Source organism: Echinops telfairi, unplaced genomic scaffold (assembly GCF_000313985.2).
Source record: "Echinops telfairi isolate 266 unplaced genomic scaffold, ASM31398v2 ScPeMD7_2291;HRSCAF=2852, whole genome shotgun sequence".
Lineage (NCBI taxonomy): Eukaryota > Metazoa > Chordata > Mammalia > Afrosoricida > Tenrecidae > Echinops > Echinops telfairi.
This window is the reverse complement of record NW_022106189.1, coordinates 2,022,777-2,030,873: the sequence shown is the minus strand read 5'-3', so window position 1 is coordinate 2,030,873 and position 8,097 is coordinate 2,022,777.

Below are 8,097 nucleotides of genomic sequence, written 5' to 3'. Positions count from 1 at the left end.
CAAGGTCAGCAGTTTGAAACCATCATCCACTCCACAGGAGAAAGATGGGCCTTCTACTCCCATGGTTTAGAGTCTCAGAATCCCACAGGGACATTTCTAGTCTGTCCAATAGGGCCACTATGAGTCAGCATCGCCTCAATGACAGCAAGGGAGAAGGAAACTCACTGGACATTTTTCCATGGTCAGATCTCCAACCTTTGATCCCCACATATCACCCAGAGGATGGAGACCAGATCTGTCTAATTCACCATCCAGCTCTCCCTAAAGAACCATTCACTGTGGTATCTTCTAGAACTACTGTCAATCCCAAGGGGACCCTAGACACCTAGTAGGATCATGGGGAGCCCCATCCTTCATGGGGATGAACTTTGGCACCCCAAAGCAGGGCACTAACCACCCATCCCATAGACAGTAGAGAATTTGATTAGCACTATTGTGATCCAAAAGATCAGGTTTGTATGCAAAATAGAGAAATTTCTAGTCAAGTTCCCAGAGCAAGAAAAGCAGTGAGTGGTAAGTTACACGAGACCACTGGGAAACATGCTGTGATGGGAACAGGGCAATAAGGAGATGTTTCTGTTGTTGGACTTCCTCTTGGAGAGGAACTACGTAAGCTGCAGGTGACACTCCAGGAGCAAGCTCGTGGAATACAGATGGCAAGTACAGTGCTTTCTCAAGAGCGTCCTATTAGATGGAGGGTCTTTGGCTTCATTTGGCTTGTGTTTGTGAGTTTCAGGTCGAACAGAAGGAAAGGCTGAGCTATTTAGCATAGAGAGGAGAGGGGCTATGCATCTTGAGATGATAAAGAGCCAGCTGGCTGACCACTTCATAGGGGACAATTGAAAATGACCAACAGTGGCCAATGGTAAAGAAAGTTTTCTGTTAGAGATGCTGTGGAGTCTATTCTGTGACTCTACCACCCCAGGGCTCACTAATGCTACTGTGGGCAAGGACTGTTGGATTGTGTGGTGATGCTTGAGCAAACCACAGGCAACATTCTTGGGCACGTAGTCAGGAGATGAGGGCAGATGTGGTGTCAGGGCAAGAGAAAGAAAGAACATAGAACAGGAATTGGGATGGCTTCGGCGTGAGCCTAGCTCTGCTGCTAACCTTTTCAAAGACCCTGGAAAAGCTCCTTCTCTTCTCTGGGCTCTGTTCACTCAACTCTGAAACGAGCCCCTGCCCCCTCAAGTTCTAGCATTCTGTGACTCTAGTTTTAGTTCAACCCTCTTCACAAAACCGTGGATGGAGAGAGTTGGTTATTAGCAGTGCAACTGTACATTTATACAAAATGTTCTTGCTGCCACAATTTAATGAATTCCCCCCCCCAAATTACATGTATAAAGAACTGCTCAGATTGAACTGTAAGATCACTTCGAATGCACTATTGATTTTCATTATTTTCATTTTCTTTATTCCTGAGTTCTCTGCAACCATCTCCCAATTTGATTTCACCCCAGCAAAACAATCTGCCTCCTCTGTCTAGTGATCAGTTTGTAAACGCTCATGACTGAGAAGTTTGAGGAACTAGACTGATTTGTTCATCCTCTGGGAGGGATGCTAGTTTAGGACTCCCCCGAACCAGTAGGGATTTCTCTCGCAACAGCCAGGCGTTCACATGGCCTGTGAAGGGCCATGCAGTCGTGTGCTTGCACTCTTGTTGTACGACAGGGAGTACAGCTTTTGTTGTGGAAATAGATCCTGATAAAGCACAAAACAACAATTGCGAGGATGGGGTAGGACCAGGCAGGGTTGAGTTCTATTGTACAGAGGATCACAGGCAGTCGGAGCTGACTCAGTGACACCTCACAACAACAACAATAAGCATGATTGCTTTATGCCCCTACCATGATGGTTGACTGGGGAGCCTTTCTCTGAGGGCCTCTGCCATGATCCCCTTGCCCACCCATTTTCCCTTGTCATTCCATTTCCTTGCAATGTTTGAGCCCTGTATCTTCTGATGATCCCACAGCAGAGTGGGAGTCTTCTCTAGGCATTGCAAGGGCTATCCAGAGGGCTGCAATCTTGAGTGGCCCTGTTTAGCATCTCACTTCGGACTCAACGTTAACCCAGGACAGATTAAATCTATATACAAACACCAAGACATTAAAACTGAACACTATTCTGCTCTGATATTGAGGCACAGTAGCAGATGAAAGTGTATAGAATGAATTATATGGCAGAGCAACTTGGCAGAACTCCATGGCTATCAACAACAAAGCAGAATGAAAAGTCACACTGAAAGGGGTGCTTACCCAAAAGATTACAGGAAAGCAGGGAATAAGTTAAGGGAACATAAAGGACCTCAAGAGAAAGAAATGAATGGGTAAAGTGTTGGCCTTCTGGACATGGGATGAACTCATTCATTATGCAGGCATTTGTTGGACAAAGGGTGGTGCACTCTCCTAAGTGCTGAATCCCTGCACATCAGAAACTCAGCAACAAGGTCCCAGCTCCTCTAACATTTAACATTCTAGTATGGGGAAGCCAACATTGAACTGTAAATATACCAAAAGCAAGATGATTTCAGAAAGTTGTCCATGCTGTGAGGAAAGCAAAGCAGAATGGCATGATTGGCGGTGTTTGGGAGAGTACAACTTCAGGATGAAAAATCTGTTTGGGGAGAAATACAACCAGAAAGAATGCTTTCTAGACATGAAGATGACAAGATTTCACTTTGGGCATGTAATAAAAAAGAACCAATTCCTGAAGTCGGATATCAAACTTGGTAAAGTAGGGGGTCATAAAAAAGCAGGAACCCCCTCAATGAGTTGAACTGAGACATTGGTTACAACAATGGACTCAAATATGCAACAATTGTGGAGATGGCACAGGACCAGACAGTCCTTTGTTCTATTGGAGAGAGGGTCGCTAACAGTTGAAGCTGGCTCAAGGGCACCTAACAACTTTCTCCTGAATGGTCCCTGGTAGACAATAGTTAGCCACTCAACTGCTACCTGAAAAGCTGGTGGTACAAACGCACCTAGTGGGTCCATAGGAAAAAGATATGGCTATCTATTCCCATAAACACCACAGTGTAGCAATCCCTATGCTGCAGCTGTACTCTGTCACACGGGGTCACTCTGAGCCCAAATCAACTCAACGGCGCCTAATCATTACCACTTCGGCCTGGGTGGTCAGGGATGGTCTCCAAGAGAAAGAGACAAGTGCCTAGAGAAATGGTGAATGATGAAGAGTCAGACACAGAAAGAGCATTGGAAAAACATTCTGACCATCCCAAATAGTCCAGGATAGAAGGAATGAATGTCAAGCAAAGGAAAGAGATACCAGATGAGATCCATAAGAGGCAGGGGCTTTTCTTCTAAGGGGATTGAGAAGCCCTAAAGCAGCAGATCTCAACCTATGAGTTGCGACCTCTTTGGGGGTCAGATGGCAACCTATGGGTCACGACCCCTTTGGGGGTCGAATGACCCTTTCACAGGGGTTGCCTAAGACCATCAGAAAACACATATTTCCAATGGTTAGGGTCACCACAACATGAGGAACTGTATTAAAGGGTCACAGCATTCGGAAGGTTGAGAACCACTGCCCTAAAGGTTTTCCAGTAGAGCAGTGGATCCGACTTAAGTTTCCTAAAGATGACTCTAAGGAGTCTGTGGAAGGTTAACTATAGAGGGCAATTTTGGCAACAGGGAAACCAAGAAGGAGTTTCACAAGTTTCAGCTCAGTGATGATGGTGGCCAGAATGATGGCAGGGGAGGTGAAGAATTGTAGATGGGCTTGGGCGTGGACTTTTTTCCCCTGAGATGGAGCCAATAAGACCTGCTAATTGTGTGAGTGGGCTGTGGAGAACAAAGACCCCCAAGGTAACGTCTAGGATGCTTTGGCTTGAACAATTCTTTGATGACAATGGGTGATCAGTGTGGCAGGGTTCATGATTAACCCTTTCCCATCATTGTTGGATTGTTTTTGTTTGTTTTTTGTTTGTTTGTTTGTTTGTGGCAGGAGCTTCGTTTTGTTTTGTTTTTTTAACTGTCCGACTCATATGAAATAAATGTACTGGTAACTTCAACTCAGCAAGTTGAGAAACATTTTAGCTGTTGTTCAAGTATGATGAATGTTTTCCCCCTAGTTCTTCAGTAAAACAAATGCCAAGCAGAGGGTGGGAACCAATCTTGGTACAAATGTAAACATCCGCTCTGTGGTGACTCAATGAAAGGAAGGCGCTTTTGCAACAGCAATGCTATTGGTCTCTCGTCTTTAGAGGGCAGGAGAGGCCGTCCTCCACTCTTTGAAAGGGAACCCAGCTCTTACCCCAGCAGGGTTGGAAAGTCCACGTCCTGGAGTGTTTCACTGAGAGCTCCAAGTGCGTTTGGTGGCGGCAACTGAGCAAAAGCAAACAAGAGTGAGTGCAGGAGAAGGAGGGGATGTCAAAAGACGAAGAATATCAAGGAAGAGAAAGTGCAGACAGATTCATGGAAAATGACTGGCTGCGTAATGGCAAAGATCACTTCTGAGATGCCTATGAAGAAGGGATCCCATGACTGTTGCCAAGGGCACTCGCTTGCTGTGTGGACAGCCCTTTAATGAGACACCACTTCTAGCCACTTGGATTTCACATTGTTCAGTGCCAGCTTGTCACTTTGTTTTGTGTTCAGCACTGCAGCCTGTTAGCCTGGTAAGTTACACTGTCAGGGTGGGCTGGGGGCTGGGGGGGGGGGGGGGGATGGACGAAGACAGGGGGTGGGTGGGCTCAGGGCTGAATCTGGGGTGGATCTGGGGGGTGCAGCCAGGACCCCTACTGGTGCTTCACTTTTTTTCTTAAAAAGAAGATGGTGGTGGTGGTGGCAATGATGATGATGATGATAAAGAAAATGAGTTCAATCAGGTTACCATCTTGAAACCTTGAACTCATCGAGCTAAAATGACCCAGGTAATGGACCTTTTTAATCTTCTCTGGACCATTCCAGGAAAGAGCTCAGTTCATTTCTCAGGCTTTTGCTGACCTCTGCTTGTGCTAGGAGAAGTGGGCCTTTCCATTTCTTTCCATCCAGATTCAGGATCATTTACAGCCCAGGAGTGAGCAGGACACTGTGGGAGTTTGGCACAGGGCAGACTGAGCCCAAGAAGGTGAGGCGGTGGGAAGTAAGACTTTCAGAACAAAAAATTTCAGACTCCGCCATTCTCCATTGTAATTGTAAAGGTGTGCTTGTATCAGACACTATCACAAAAGAGAATTTTTTTTTCCTTCAGGCCATTCTCAGCCAGAGCAGTTGGTCCATAGCCTGTCTTCCATTGGTCAAATGAACTTGGACCTGGAGCAGAGCAGTGGATTTTGGTCCATGTGCATACTCACTGAAGCTCCATCTGAGCCGAGTCCTTACCTGGGACAGTCTGTGTTCATGCTGCCACATTCCTCCTCCCTCAGGCCTCATTCCTGGACCGTCTCTACTCCTTTCGGGACCGGGCCCTGCTGGGCAGAAAACTCACTGGCAAACTTCCTTCTCACAAACCAGAGCATGGCAACTAGGGGATCACAGTTTCAGCAGAGTCCAAGTTGAATCTCGGTTTCCTGAGATTCTGCAATTTCTAGTGTGATGAGTGCTGCTCAGAGATAACCAGAACCACTGAGCTGCTGAAAGGAGATGGCGAAAGGGAGACTTTCATTGCTGAGACTGATACAGAAGACACCATGTGTTTTGTCTTATCATGACAAAGAAAGGCCTACTTAGCATGGCTAGGAAGTCAGCAGGGTGGAGGGGTGGGGGTGGGGGGACAACCTCAGTGAGATGCATGGTCACAAAAGCTACACCGATGGACTGCAACGTGCTAACCTTCCAAAGAATGACCCAGGATCGGGGAGCATTTCGTTCTTTGGGGTGTCAGGTCATCCTAAGCCAAACCCACAGCAGCTATGCATCTCTTTCATCTTAGACAATAGTTCAGCCAAGAACCTGTGCACACACGTGTGCATGCTATCGTGAAAGTCTGTGCCTATGCACGTGACACTCTCAAAGGACCGAAGCCCAGTCGCCCACTGATTTTTGAGAAGCCACGTGGCCTCTTTCAACTATCAAAAACAGAAAGATGATCACAAGCAGACAAATATCATCAGTGGCTCAGGAATACCGGGCAGGCCTGCAAACTTGATTCCACTCGTGTTGGTAATTGATCACAGGACAATTTCTGCTCCCAGCGCAGTCAAGACAATTCTCCAGGCTCTGTAGCTGCTGACACCATGCTCAGAAGTGCAAAGCTCATTGGTTTTGCACCAACACGTGCAGATTGAAAAGTTTCCCCTGAAGAGCCAGGAATTGTTTTACGTATTTCGTCATCTAAAAACCTTAACTTTTCATGCACACTTTCCAAAATAGAATATTAGCCTGGTGTGTCTCTTAAAGAACCCCAGACTAGTAAGCCCTTTGGAATGTCTCCTTTACGAGCTGGTTCCATTACATGTAGCATCCAGGCAATCCATGCCGTTATGGAAACTAACAGACAGAGAAGAACTCCTCTACAGTAAGGTGCAGCCAGAAAACCAGGCTGTGGCTGGACGCCTTAGGTCTGAAAGAATGACACACATCAACACACAAAGGGACAACCAGAAGGCAGATTGATGCTGAAATACATATATCCGTGCTTCTGTTAATGCTATTCAAGATACTGATCTCGTGAGACCATTTTTAAGTCAATGTTTTCAACATCTTCAAACAGCCCCTCTCAACTGGACACTGTCACCAAAATTAAGTCAATACTTCTTGAGAGAGAGGAATCAGTATCTTATCTAACAATCAACGTATCTGGTACTCACAATGCTGCTTGCTATTACCAAAAAGCATTTCTGAATTATTTACATTTAACTATACATTACTTTGATCTCTGTATCAGCTGGCCTCAGAGAAAATGTGAGTTTCTAATTTAATTTTGTTTTGGATTTCCTATAGCATATTTATGCCAGTTGCCCAGGATGAAAGTATTATCAGTAACAGTAATAGCTATGGAAAATATTTTATTGAGTACTTTTAATAAGCCAGACTCTTGGCTTGAGGCATCACAGGGATTGTCTACTTTATTCTTCAGACAAGCCTTGAGAAGATCATAGTGGGTTCCCCATTTAAGAGATGACGAACTGGGGTTGAGATAGCAAGTGTCATCTCCCCTGGCCTTGACCCAGGTGGTCTGACTCGACAGCCCTGCTCCTAACTATTGCACTGCTCCACTTCTCAGTTGTTGTGCTGCTGTTGTTGTTAGGTGCTGTGAATTAGTTGCTGTGTACAGCAGGACAAAACACTGCCAGTCCGGAGACATTCTCACACTTGTCCTTACGTGTGAGCCCATTGTTGTTGCCACTGTGCTAATCCATCTTATCAAGGTCCTTGCTCTTTTTCACTGCCCTTCCACTTTACCAAGTATGATATCCTTCTCCAGAGACTGGTCTCTCCTGACTATGTGCCCAAGAGACGTGAGGTGAAGTCCCATCAGCCTTGTATCTCAGGACCATTCTAACTGTACTTCTTTCAAGACAGATCTGTTTGTTCTTTTGACAGTCCCTGATACTTTCATTCTCCTTGACCATCACCGTAAGTCAAATGCATCGATTCTTCATTGGCCTTTCTTATTCAATGTCTAACTTTCACATGTGTATGAGGCAATTGAAAATACCATGGCTTGTGTTAGGAGCATCTTGGTCTTAACAGTAACATCCTTGCTTTTCAACACTTTAAAATAGAGTAATTCCAAGAGGAAACATCAGCTAGACTTATATAAGATTCCTGCCCATTCTGAGTCAAAAACTCCAAGCACAGTGGGCATTTGTTCTAGAATTACCCTAACAGACAACTCAGTCCTTGACTTAAGGTCCAAGTCTAGGGACTCAGTTACTTTCTGTCTAAGGCGTCTATTTATCTCTAGGAGTGTGAGTTAGTTTATTGTACCAACCTGGCCGGTAAACACATGTGGGATTAATTGAAGGGCGGAGGGATAAATGGCTGGATGAGCCTTGCCTTTTGAGTTCTAGGGTCCCTTGCTTTGTGATGGTCGGACCATGGTGCAGCTGCCTTAGCAGTTCCCTGCTTCAGCTTGCAAGGCTGACTTCCTGCAAGACACCCCAAAGGAGAAGTCACATGGACCTACCCC